Source organism: Sciurus vulgaris (assembly GCF_902686455.1).
Source record: "Sciurus vulgaris genome assembly, chromosome: 10".
NCBI lineage: Eukaryota > Metazoa > Chordata > Mammalia > Rodentia > Sciuridae > Sciurus > Sciurus vulgaris.
Window position 1 is genome coordinate 732,691 of NC_136470.1, and position 12,167 is coordinate 744,857.

The 12,167-nt window shown below is 45.3% G+C and overlaps 1 protein-coding gene across 16 annotated transcripts in view; it reads right to left on the minus strand.

Moving 5' to 3' along the window:
- The window catches only part of PCBP3 (poly(rC) binding protein 3), a 235,080-nt gene that overhangs the window by 129,323 nt on the left and 93,590 nt on the right, over positions 1-12,167 (minus strand). For 4 of the 16 annotated variants that reach the window (XM_079100773.1, XM_079100770.1, XM_079100774.1 and 1 more), the window contains one exon: positions 7,608-7,687. The exons of the other annotated variants lie outside the window; for them this stretch is intronic. The gene's annotated coding sequence lies outside the window, so the exon portion shown is untranslated. The remainder of the gene's footprint in view (positions 1-7,607; positions 7,688-12,167) is intronic. 16 annotated transcript variants of the gene reach the window in all.

Consider the following 12,167-nt stretch of genomic DNA (forward strand, 5'->3'; position numbering starts at 1 on the left):
CCATCTGAGTGTGACTAGCAACCCTCACACTCCTCTGCCCCAAACTTTGCAGGGTGTCCTCAAAGGGACAACATCCAATCAAGCAGAGTTGCCAGAAACAGAACATCAGCACTGACTGAAACCATTCCTGCTTCTCGACCACCCACTCCCCAGCCCTACCTCCAGATGCATTCTGAACTCACCATTGGAGCCTCAGAGTCTAACCCTTTCTGAAAGTCACAGAAGAAGGCATAATGGAGCTGTAGAACTGGAAATGCTCCATTCTGAGAAGTTTGGAAAAGCAAATTCCATATGAAGTCAGATCCCATACAAAGTGTTTTTTAAAAACAAGAAAATAAGAAGTAAAATTACATCTCTACAGACAAGCAGCACACCATAAGGATGAGCTAACAATAAATACAGAAACTATATAGCCTAATATTTTTAAATTGGTTAAAAGACATTAAGAAAATGAAAAGATGAAAAAATATAAATCAGAATTAGAAAAACCAAAAATCAATGGCATAGAACTCAAGGAAGAATTGGGAAGAAGAGAAAATGTTTCAAAACCAAAGAGGAAATTAGATGAAAAAAAGAAAACTTGTAGATTTCAAAAAGAAAACAAAGTAATGAGAATTCAAGAAAAGTGATAACATGCATGAACAGTGTACCAAGCTCAGATAGAGCTGGACCTCCAAACCATAATTCAACAAAGCTGCTCTTAATTTAAAAAAGAACAAATAAAAAGGAGGCACATGCCTGTCATCCCAGCAACTCAGGAGGCTGAGGCAAGAGGACGGCAAGTTCAAGGTCAGCCTCAGCAACTTAGCAAGGCCCTAAGCAACTTATCAAGACCCTGTGTCAAAATAAAAAATAAAAAGGATTGGAGACATGGCTCAGTGGTAAAGTGCCACTGAATTCAATCCCCAGTATTCCTTGCAAAACAACACACACACACACACACACACACACACACACACAAAACCACTCACAGCTGACTACAATTTGCCCATATCGACCGTGTGCTGCACATCTATCTTCAGATGGTATAGTTACTTACAGATTTCCTTAAAGATCATTTGCACACCTTTTATGTCACAATGTTACTGAACTTGTAAAATGATTCTGGGGTCTTTTTGCTTTCTTCTGTACTCTAAAATGGTGTCCAGACCTTTAATTTTCTCCAGGAGGTGCTGGACTCTGCCCACTAAGGAGATGTCCTGTGCAGTGTGAGTGAAGACCTCCAAGCATGGTGATACATCTTATTAGACTTCCTTTATTATATGGAGGCAGTTTCAATGATTACATTTTTCAGGAAATTTATTCATTTCACTCAGAAGTGGCAAACAGCAGTCTCTTAAAGTTTTAACAGCTCCTGTCTGCAGTGGTGCCCACTTCTGGTTTGCCAAGTATTAAAGAAAGTCTCACCTCCCTCATCCCTGACACAAGTGGCTAAGGCTTAAATACTTTATTGACCCTTGGTGTGGTTCAGAGGGTGTTCCCCAAAGGTCCACAGGAGAAGCTTGGTCCCAGGGCAGTACTGTAAGGAACTGTGTACCTTCAGGAGGTGGGGGCCTGGTGGGAAGTCCTCAGGTCCTGGGCTGTGTCCTCAAAGGGACAGTCCTCCTGTCTCCTTGCTTTCTGGCTGGAGTTGTGGGCACTTGCCCCTATGCCATACCAAGGCCCAAGTCCATGGTGCCACCTAATCTTTGACTAGAACCTCCAGAACCATGAGACAAAATAAACTTCTCTTTGTCTCATAAACAGACGGTGTCAGGTAAAGTTTTATTATAGGGATGCAAAGCTGACTAAGCCAACCTTTTTTTTAGAATTTATTACACCAAGCGACAAATTTCATGTCCTGCTATACTCATCTCTACTTTTATCTTCATTCATTTTCCTACTTTGACTTGAATTATTTTGTAATTCTTTCTCTAACATTGGGAGTCATATGGCTAGTTCATTTATTTTAAATATTTTGGTTTCTCAACATTTTCTTCTGAGAATTGCTTTGGCAGCAGCCCTTGTGTTTTGACATGTTATGTTCTCTTATTTTCATTATTTTTTAAACAGTTTATGCTTTATTTAAAAGCATTCCAAAATTTCTCAGTGTATAATGTAGTCTGGGTTATTTCTGGCTATCATTTTGTGGTTATTTTCCATCTTACTGCATGTTATAATTCTGCTTTTGTAAATTAAGGTTTAAAAACATCAAATACATGGCAGATACACTTGTGAATGGTCCTGGTATGCTTGAAAAGGAAGGAAGGAAGAGAGGAAGGCAGGGCAGGGGCAATACCCTCCACTGAAAACAGTTTGTGAAGGATGCTGTTCAAATCTTTGGTGACTATGTGGGATGTGGGGGTTTTCATCTGGTTTTGTCAGCCGAGGTTTCCCATCATGGCACTGGGCTTGCCAACCTCTGTGCACAGACTCCACAGCTGTGGGCTGTGTGTGTGAAAGCTCGCCCATCTCACCTCCTTGGAGACTGCAACTCCCCAGGCGGAGCACTTCCTCCCACATGGTGCTCCCGACTTTTCCTTCACAACAGCCCTTCAGTCCTTCCTGCCTTCTGGTGGTCAGCATTTATTTAGTGCCCCTCCAGCAAACACATTTTCTGCTTCCAGGTCATTTTTAAGAGAATGTGAATTCTACCTTTTAGTACGCACGTTTAGCCCACCTTTGCACTATGCCCGTGGGATTTCTTGCCTTATATTTTTTTTATGATTCCTAATATTTTCCCTTCTTCTCTGCCTTTTGGTGAACTGATCAGGTTTTCTTTGTTCCCATGATTTCCCCAATGAGATGTGAAGTGATACGACCTGTGCTATCCCTCTGCTGGTCCCTTGTTAACACGCTGACAGCACACTTCATACTGTAGACCCGAGCAGCATCTACAGAGTCTTCTGGAGAAGATCTGTTGGTACCTTGTTACACACTGAGAGCACACTTCATACTGTTGACCTGAGCAGCATCTACAGAGTCTTCTGGAGAAGATCTGCTGGTACCTTGTTACACACTGACAGCACACTTCATACTGTAGACCCGAGCAGCATCTACAGAGTCTTCTGGAGAAGATCTGCTGGTACCTTGTTAACACACTGACAGCACACTTCATACTGTAGACCCGAGCAGACAGAGTCTTCTGGAGAAGATCTGTTGGTACCTTGTTAACACATTGACAGCACACTTCATACTGTAGACCCGAGCAGCATCTACAGAGTCTTCTGGAGAAGATCTGCTCGTACCTTGTTAACATATTGACAGCACACTTCATACTATAGACCCGAGCAGCATCTACAGAGTCTTCTGGAAAAGATCTGCTGGTACCTTGTTAACACACTGACAGCACACTTCATACCGTAGACTCGAGCAGACAGAGTCTTCTGGAGAAGATCTGCTGGTACCTTGTTAACACATTGACAGCACACTTCATACTGTAGACCCGAGCAGACAGAGTCTTCTGGAGAAGATCTGCTGGTACCTTGTTACACACTGAGAGCACGCTTCATACTGTAGACCCAAGCAGCATCTACAGAGTCTTCTGGAGAAGATCTGCTCGTACCTTGTTAACATATTGACAGCACACTTCATACTATAGACCCGAGCAGCATCTACAGAGTCTTCTGGAAAAGATATGCTGGTACCTTGTTAAGACACTGACAGCACACTTCATACTGTAGACCCGAGCAGTATCTACAGAGTATTCTGGAGAAGAACTGGAGTTTAGTGAACTTTCACTTTTCTCCTCATTACTATCTAAGCACAAACACATAGATTTTTATTTCTATTATTATTTTAATTTGCACATGATATACATCACCAATTATCAGATCAGTCCATGTTACACTGGATGCTTTACTCACAGTAAAACCTGTCCTCTTTTGCAGATGGCTTTTTCCATCTGTCGGTGTTCAGAATAAAGCTGGCAAGCTCTGAGTCCTTCACTTTCTGATGAAGACATCTACTTTTTGCCCTTCGGTTTGAATTCTAGTCTGGCTGTGCCCAAAACCACAGGTCTGGAATCACTTCTCCTCAAGTTCCCTGAAGATAGTATTCCAATTAAATCTGCAACACGAGTTGTGGAATTTGGTGCCCGCTGACAGCGAGGCCTCTGCAGAGAGGCTGACTCCCTCCTGACACCCCTGCTGCTGAACACTTCTGGAGTTTTCTCCAAGCCAACAGCATTCTGAAGCTCCGTCCTGGAATGTCCTGCAGCTGGGCTTCCTGCTTCCCGGGGCCACTGGTCAGTCTTCAGGTACACTCTGGGAGATGTTCTTCCAGCATATTTTCATCATCCTCCCTTCCCTCCCATCTTCTCTATTCTCTCCTCAGTTTCTACTCTACAGAGCAGGGGGTCTTTCAGTCACTTCACTTTCTCTCTCACTCTCTCCACTTACGGATCCTCTGGGTCTGCATTCTGGAGTAGCTCTGGGTGCTACAGGTCTACATTCTGAATAGACCTGACCACTTCATCTAACCACTGATTCCTTCTTCATTTTGTCCAATCTGTGATTCAAGTCACCTGTTTGTTCCATTTTACTTTCCCAAATCTGTAGCTCTTTCTTTTGAGGGAGCAGTCTTCTTCTACCTGAGTCATCCATGTGCCTTTGAATCTGTTGCTTGAGTATTCTTGCACCAGGAGCTTCTTTCTCCTGCTGCTGGTCCTCCTGGAGCATGTGACGGCTCTTGGATGTGCCCACAATTGTGCATTTGAAAGGCATGCTTGGCTTGTCCTAGAGTCCATTTCTGTTTACCTGCTCTGGGATGGTACGTGCCAACACTCTGTCCTCTGCAAGTGACTCCCTCTTCCTTTCTGGAGCTGTTCTGGCTGGGCAACTTCCTGATGCCCTGTTCCAAAGCCTACCTTCTCAGCACAAGTCAGTTGTGCACATTCCTGAAGCAGAACACCGAAGGGGTTCATCCTTGCTCACTCCTGAGTCCACTGACCTGGGGCCATGTTGTGGTCTTTATTCTCACATGCGATAGGCCTCTCCATGTCTTCTGTGCTGTTGATTTCACAAACATTATGTTTGTTTCTTAATAATTAACCAGTTCATCTGGTCCTCTGACTGCAGTTATCCCTGTCTCCAAGAATGTCACACATTTCAGCTGGGCCTGCTGATTTAATTCTGTCTTTTCCAGGAATTCTGGCTCAGTGACAACAGTTTCTATCCTGTTACAATTACCAGGAGACCAAGGTGTACCACCTTTTAAGTCCTGATTAACTACACTAACCTTGACATCTATATCTTGAGCCTCACACAGAAACCGCACCTGATGCATCCTAGCCTGGCCCTGGGAAGGTGCCACAGATGCTGGGTGCGCTTGGGGGCATCTTGCCCAAGGCACAGGCACAAAAGAGGAACAGGACTCACCCCTATGTGACTGAAGCAAGGGAAAGGCTATGAGCCAGGAGTTGGTACTGCCCCAGATTGGTGACTGGGCACAGGGCCCAGCTCCTGCATGCAGCTCAGGCCCGGAAATGAACTGCACATCACTTTCAGGAGCAGAACCTAACCATGTAGTCACTCTGTATTTATTTAAAACTTACCCTGCAATTTCCCTGTTGTCTGTAATTGCCCTGTGCCACTATATAACACTATATGTGCAGTTACATGGCTGGCAGTTACCATGGAAACCAAATACTATTAGTATTCTTTAACTTTAAAAGGTTGTTGTATTTTTAAAATTTTTCTTGGTTGTATCCTATTTTGAGCATGATTGACTCACAACAGCCCCCAACTAGAAAAGAAGTCAGCTGTGGTTATCTGCCTCCTGCTGTCCCTCCACCTTCTCAGTTCTCCTGTCCCTCTGCCCGGAGCACCCCATCAGCTCCTCTTTGCCTCCTCTTCCCACTCACGTTGGGATCTCTTTGCCCCAATCCACCTCCTAGTCCTTGCTTGCTCAAAGCCACAATCCTGTTAAAATGTCATTTTCAATCAGTTCCATGCCTAGGCCACAGAGCAGCATATAACCAGAAGAAAACACAAGCAACTGAGCACACGCCACAGCCACATGCAGTCACAAGTGTGACCTCCCTGGTCTGGTGACACCCCCAAATCTTCCAAATTACCCTGAAACTTTTGGTATATGTCCAAAAGGGTGAATAAACAGATTTCATGTTGATTCCTCTATCTTCAGTCCTCCCTACTCCCACTCTAAGCTGATGACCCATGGAGCCCTCAGGGAAGGGTTTCCCAGGTGGACTCCACCAGCCTGCACCTGCAGGCTGGCCTCAGTGGGTGGCCTCTTCCTCCCATCTCTGCACAGTACCAGCAGAGACAAGCTGCTGCTTCTCCCACTTTCAAAGAAAACCTCTTTTGGCTTCCTTCTCCCCTCCTGCTCTTTTCCTTTGTAGTAAAACTCTCTAGAGCAGCTGCTCCAGTGCCTGTTATCCTTCTCTCCTTATGTGCACCTGCCTTTGCTTCTGCCCTCCCCAGTCCAAACCTGGTGGAGGCCACCTGTGACTGCCTGGAGCCCTGCAGCCAAGTCCTGCCTCTTCCCTTCCAGGCCTGCACCTGGGACAGAAACACCCACTGTGCACCTTCACACGTGTGCACACTCATGCACATGCACAAGCACGTACACACAAGCCGACAAAAGCACAAACATGCACATGCACACACATTCACAAACACAGGCACACTCACTCATATTCATACGTGTGCATACACAAACAAGCCCACATGTGTATGCACATAGATTCATGAAATGCACATACACACTTATATGCATATACGCATGCCCAGGCTCACACATTCACTCACAAGTATAGGTGTGCCACACACATGTGCACACTCATACCCACATGCTTGTGCACACACACATGCACACATGCATGCCCTCAGACACAGGCACCCACACCTTCGGACACCTTCCTGGCGCCCCTCTTCCTGAATCTGCTGAGACTGTCACCGTCTGCTTTCCTCAGGGGTGAAGTCTACTCTGGGTGGCTGTCTATGGAGATGGACCCATCAGCATCCTCATTGATGGCTCTGACCATCAGTGAGAGCCTGGTTACTACTGGCTGCATAAATGTACTGACCTTGGGTATGAATTCAATTCTTCCAGCCTCATTTAGAATTGTTAAAGTCAATTCTCTGAAGCATCTCATTACCTCTACTAGGTTCTTAACCTTAGAACTGTCACGGGCAAATAAAGAACTCTTGACACCCTGTGTGGATAAGAAGTGACAGTCACCTCAGACTCCAGATCGTGTTACATAAGGAATAAAACTTTTTTTCTCATTTCCTACAAATCTCCCTGTTATTGGAAATAAGCAGATGAGAAGCAAGCAGCACCCAAGGCCCCTTGCATCACCTCCTTGAGGAACCCTTGAGACACGGCACGGCAAGGGGGTATTAATAGGAGTCCAGTGCAATTCAAGATTAAGAACAGAACCTTAAAAAGAAGTAGGCAAGAAAAGACAGCAATCAGAAACTAGGTGAGGCCCAAGTTAAGGAGGAAAAGGAAGGGTACAGATCTGGGCCGAGGTCAGGTACAGGCAGGCACAGGTGGGCACAGGTTGGCAAAGCAGGTCAAAGCAGGCAGGGTCACAGGTGGCCATTATCTGGAACAGGAAAGGGCTGGGCAGGTAGGTCACCAGCAGGGGTAGTTGAGAGTACCTGGGAGCGCCTCCTTCTCCCGGCCTGGGGACGCCTGTCCTGCCAGCCCACCTGCTCCCCGAGGGTGAGACACTGTCCATCTACCAAAAAGCAAGGGAAAAGCATCACATTACCCAATGAACCTGGCAAGGCCAACACTAAGACACACAGACCATGTCCCACTTAACCCCTTTCAATTCGATTCACACAAAATCACATTACTTGAAATTTGGTATTGCACCCATCAGCAATTGCTGGACACTGTTACACAGGCTCAATGCACCCATGAAGAGACAGTGCATGGTTCTTCCCTGATGATGCCACCATGCCTGGCTCTGCCCTGCCCCTTGCTGGCAACAAGCATAGCCTGAGCTGTTTCTCAGAGCCTTCTGTATGTCAGGCTTCTGACCTGCACTGTCACAACAGTCTGCACCTCAGCTACAGCAGAAGTGCATCTTTCAAGTTCAGCTACATGTCTGGGAAGGGTCACAGATGCCCCAGTAAGCTGCAGACCCTAGCCAAAGGCTGGCAGCTGTTAGTGGAGTAAAGTGACACAAGAGCAAGGCCCCACCCCAAGGACAGCCACTAACCCCACCTGGCACAGCCAGTACCCACCAGCAACCAGCTGACAGGGAGTATCTTATTCTCTGGGAACTTCTCAATAGAATCTAGGTTGCAGAAAATACTTCCAGAAACTCAGGAGAAACAAGATCTAGTTCTTCTCCAAATCACAACTGATGGATGGTGTTCAAGAGACAAACATGGGATTATATAAACAGACAAAATCTTAAAAAGGAGGGGAAACTGACAATTATGCACTCTATTATTTCCAAGGATTTTCATGCTTATTATACACACCTAATATTTACCAGAGTAAGAAGTAGGCACTATGGCCACTATGGACTTTTATGGAAGAGGATCAGGTTCTGAGAGGGAAAGCAGGTCTGAGTGTTGCATAGCTAATGGTCTCAGTGTGAGGCAGCACCTCTCAGAAACCAGCGCAAGCTCCTCCCACCCAGCAGGTACTTGTCTCTTGGGAGCAAGAACACTGGGGAGGGATGCAGGAGATGGCTTCTAATAATCCCATCAGAGGGCAGGGATCAACTTTGGGACGTGTGGCTATTCACAGCGTCTTAAATGACTGTATTCTGGGTTCCTCCCTATAGGAGCACTACAGGTGCCAGGACAGCCACTGCTCTGTTCTACTCCTGAGCTGGGGTGAATTACTTCACTTCATGCTTCAGACTTCTGTCATTAAATAATGTTAGCATCCCATGAGGCAGAATGAATGCAGCAACATGTGTAGATTCTTTTTTAACAAGACTTTCACTACCATAATACCTATCAAAACTCTTCTCAGTCTTAGGTGACTTTCATAAATTTTCAAAATGACAGATATTTAAATATGAAGGGTAAAATGTAAAAAGATGATGTATATAGACTTTCCTACAATTACAAAGCCAAGTCATAGTTACCTTCCATGGTGGGTCCACCCAGAAATTTTCTACACATGTAGGAGTGAAGTGCTGGTGTCTTTGTCCTTTACAATCAATGCAGCTTAGAATTCTTTTGAATCAGCACATTGAGAGCTACCTTGGCACAAGAAGTGAAATACTGTTCATTTTTAATTCAGGAGGTGTTACCAGAATCTTCTCATACAGGTCTCTGCAAATCGCACCCCACCACTCACCACCCAGCTGCTGAGTACCACTCCTCATAGCATGCTCCCTGGAGTCACCTTCCAAACATCTTCCTGTTTGACTAATCGAGAAGCAAAAAGTATCATCATATCATTTTAATTATTAACAACTATATACATTTGAGCAAGTCTGAGTCTCTGATGCTCATGGATCTCAGTGCTGTGTATGGAAGCCTGCTCTGGCCTCTGTCCACAGGCCTGCTGACCCCCTGCCCCAACTTCCTGCAGGCAGGCTATCCAGCCATTTTGGTTCTCCCAGAAGAACTCCCCGCATGGTGTTCCTAAACCCCTGCGCACTAACGGCTGACACAAGGCTGACTGTGTTGCCCCTATGCCCAGCACCATGCTGCTGCTGCTGCGTGAGGCTTTGCCGGCTTGGAATCCTGCCCTCACCCTGACTTCCCACGCTCTGCACACTGCTTTGGCGTCACTGCCCATCTTCCCAGGACAGTCCCCTCCTCCGTTCCTATTTTAAGGCACTCTTTCAATAGGGCCCATGAAAATCATGAACTTTCCCAAAGTTCTCATGTGTTTGAAATGTATCATTGAGAAAACTGTTTTCTTTCTCTATGGATTTTGTACACTTCACTACACTTTTTTTCTAGCACGAAAATTATGGTGGAAACATTTGGAGTCAGTGGATTGCTCTCCCTTATAGATACCATAGACATAAACATAAAATGGATAAAACCAAGAAAAGCTCTTCACAGAACAGAGACAAAAATGGCCAATAAGCACATGAAAAAGTGCTCAGTCCCATTAGTAATCAAAGATCCGCAAGTGCCAGGCTCAGTGGTTCACACCTGTAATCCTAGCAGCTCAGGAGCCTGAGGCAGGAGGATGGAGAGTTCAAAGCCAGACTCAGCACTTAACGAGGCCCTAAGCAACTCAGCGAAACCCTGTTTCCAAATAAAATATACAGATGAGCTGGGAATATGGCTCAGTGTTTAAGCGTCCCTGGGTTCAATCCCTAGGACAGAAGGGGGGAAAAAAAGATATGCCAGTAAAACCCAAAGCAGAGACATACCCACCAGACTGCCTCAAACGTAGCAGTCTGGCAATACCTAGTGTCTCCATGAGGAGGAGCTGTCGCCTGGACTAGGACTGGTCCTGAGAATCCTACTACGAGAGAAAAAATGTTCCCACTCATTTTAATGAAAAAATTAGGATGTGTTCAATCTCAACCAGAGATGAATGATTTTCATAGGGAGAAAAATAAACGGATTGAGCAATGAACACAAGTTGATAAAAGTTAATTGTTCAAAAGCAAATAAGCAAGTTTGCATATAAAATGCAATACAAGGAAGGCCGATGTTACCAGCGAAAGGAAGAGCACGGGCATGTCAGGGCTTCTGGCTGGGGAAAATGTGCAAGAGAGTCAGGGTGATCTCACTGGTCATGGTGCTCACATTCTCATTTCTACACTATCTTCACCACCAATTTATACGACGTTTTGAAGATTGTGGCTGTTCTGCACACAAATGCATATACAGCTTCAGCTCAGCACGGCCTCATTAGAGCAAAGCAGTGGCCAAGAGTGAGAATACTTTGAAACACACAGAAGTACACTTATAACAATGCACTGCAGGAGTTGGTCCCCTTCAGCCTCCCTTGCAAGAGGCACACACTTGAGGCCTCTCTGTCTGGTGCTATCCAAATATGGGGCCCAAGCACATCTGTTCCACACGTTCTGGTGGAAGTGGCTCAGTGAAAAATTGTGAGTGCCTCCTTTTTTTGAAGCCATGGTGCTGCAATATGACTCCATAGTTTACTTACTTAATATATTTAATGTATTTTATTAATGGTCACTATCTTGAGTGGGAAAAATATTGCTGTCCAAAACTTGGTATAGCTCTTTTTCTTTCAACACTGACAAATGGAAGTCACCCCAGGGTGCCTTACCATGGAGCTGCATCTTCAACCTTTTTTATTTCTTATTTGAGACAGGCCTCACCAAGTTGCCCAGGCTGGCCTGGAACTTGCCATCCTCCTGCCTCCACTTCCCAAGTCTCTAGGATTATGGGCATGTGCCACCATGCCTGGCCTGGCCTAGCTTTCGAAGACCAATTGTAGAGAAAAGTGGTCACAGATACAGGCGTAATGCAAAGGAAGTTTGTATTTTGCTGGTTGGAACTCCAACCATGTGATGGGAAAAAGAAAAAAACAAGTTATCAGTCAGCAAAATTGAAGATGTGCATAGTGAACAACACAGCAGTTCCACTTGGAGACAGAGCCCTGGGAAGTGTGTGCATGCACAGACTGTGCCAGGAAGAGACTGTGGCTCTGGGGAGAGCAATGGGCCATTCTAAAACCTGGCTGCTTTTAAGATGCTCTCTTTGTCTTTAGCTTTCAAGAGTCAAATCATTTTATGCTCAGATGTGAAGTATCTGTTTTGCTTCTTTGTGAACGTCTTTATTCTGTGTAGTTCAGACTGCTTTGTGAATCTGGGTACCGATACTGGTTGACTCTGGAAGAGGCATGGCCCTGTTCCCTTCTAACACTTGTCTACTTCCCCTCACCTCCTCCAGGACAGCCACGTCAGCCCCTGGGACTCACCCAGGGCTCTCACACACCCTGCCAGGCTTTCCCCTTATTCCTCCTGTGTGTCCATCTAGAGTGACCACACTGAACTGCCTCCTGGCTCACTGTGCCTATCTTCTGCTTTGTCCAGTCTTCTGTTAGACATGCCTGGTGAGTCATTAATTCCAGAAACTATTCTTCTCAATTCTAGAGTGTTCATTTGATTCGTTTTAAAGATTATGTTTCCACTTGAAATTCTCCATCTTTTCAAATATTTCTGCATCAATTTCTCCTTTTTAGCTTATTAATCTTGATTTTCTAAAGTCCTTATCTGACAGTGCAATCACATAAAATAGCTGGGT